At 45.7% G+C, this 1,833-nt stretch overlaps 1 pseudogene; it reads left to right on the forward strand.

The window, feature by feature from the left end:
* Window positions 1-603: 603 nt before the first annotated feature.
* On the forward strand, window positions 604-721 carry LOC126104003 (5S ribosomal RNA; annotated as a pseudogene).
* The last annotated feature ends 1,112 nt before the right edge of the window (window positions 722-1,833 follow it).

Here is a 1,833-nt window from a genome sequence, read left to right on the forward strand (position 1 = left end):
CAGTAAAATATCTTTCATATGGAAGGAGATAGTTTGGGCTTCAAAAACAGTCAAAAAGTAAAAAAATAGAACACACAAAACAGATTGTTTTTGGGAAATATTGTGGAAGCTGTAACTATGAAACCATTCCATGTAATTTTAGTGCATACAACTGACTTATTTGATTTTAAAGACACTGCCGAAACATCATTGCCATTGCAGGCGTGTAAAATCTTCAAATACAGTATGTCCAAATAGCTATTAAAAATTCTTACCCTGGAACAGAGGAATGTAAAAATGTCAATTTATTAAAAACAGGAAAGATCATGGCTGATTTATGTCGTCCTTAAATCATATGAAAGAAGAGACATGTTGATTAATTGCAAAATGGGAAGACCCCTTGACGGTATTGTCACATCTTCTTCAACACCACAGTGAGTACATTGATATTATTGTTACTATTCGTATGGCATTTACCTGTCACTTTAGAAATACAAATAAAAATGCACATAATTTATAAATTTACAAACTTATTATTTATATGGTTGAACACACCTGTTGTAGTGTCCAAGACATCCGAGGGGTTTCCATGGTACGAATTTCTAGGGAACTCTCCCAAAATACGGCAACGGCCTTGCCGTAGTGGCTACACCGGTTCCCGTCAGATCACCGAAGTTAAGCGCTGTCGGGCGTGGCCGGCACTTGGATGGGTGACCATCCAGGGCGCCATGCGCTGTTGCCATTTTTCGGGGTGCACTCAGCCTCGTGATGCCAATTGAGGAGCTATTCGACCGAATAGTAGCGACTCCGGTCAAAGAAAACCGTCATAACGACCAGGAGAGCGGTATGCTGACCACACGCCCCTCCTATCCGCATCCTAAACTGAGGATGACACGGCGCTCGGATGGTCCCGATGGGCCACTTGTGGCCTGTAGACGGAGTGCTGCCTCCAAAATACGTCTGACGGCCTGTCTAGGCTGGTTGGTTGAGTAGGGGGAGCAAAATTTTAAATCGAACATTCCTGCTCTCCGTAAAAAAATGTTCAAATGTGTGTGAAATCTTACGGGAATTAACTGCTAAGGTCATCAGTCCCTAAGCTTACACACCACTTAACCTAAATTATCCTAAGGACAAACACAGACATCCATGCCCGAGGGAGGACTCGAACCTCCGCCGGGACCAGCCGCACAGTCCATGACTGCAGCGCCTAAGACCGCTCGGCTAATCCCGCGCGGCTGCTCTCCTTCCTTCCAATTTTTGCTAAAACTTACTCTTATGTTAGACGATAACATATACCACTTTTTCAGAAATGCCTTTACTGCTATTGCGAAGCTACGTTTTCTATCCTCTCTACTTCAGGCACCGACAGTTTTGTTCATCAAATAGCAAAATTTATCTCCTACTCTTAGTGCCCCAAATCTCTAATTCCCTCAGCGTCACCTGATTAAATTCAACTAAATGGAAAGCGAATGTCCAACTGTGTAAGGTTCAGACGCATAATGTTTTGTTCTTAATATTCTGTTAACATTAAAATTGACCTCGCCCAAGACCCTCTCAGCAATTTACTGTGTGTAGGTGTGCAGTAAACAGCCAACATAGTCGCGTGCAGTTGGACATCAGAACGACGTGAGGGGAAGCTCGTGTCAGAACTAATGGACCTCGCTTAGGCCGGCAGTCTGGCGAGCCAAATGGCGGGCAAATGGTGTTCTGGCGACAGGAGAGGGCCCGGATTTGGCTCGACATGGCCTGCTAATGGCTGCAGGGCCAGGGCCTACGTGACCGCGGCCTCGCCGCCACCTAGCACAGGGCGCTGGCAGGCGGGCGACGACTCGGGCGTAAATATACCACGGCTGC

Source organism: Schistocerca cancellata, chromosome 1 (assembly GCF_023864275.1).
Source record: "Schistocerca cancellata isolate TAMUIC-IGC-003103 chromosome 1, iqSchCanc2.1, whole genome shotgun sequence".
Taxonomy (NCBI): Eukaryota; Metazoa; Arthropoda; class Insecta; order Orthoptera; family Acrididae; genus Schistocerca; species Schistocerca cancellata.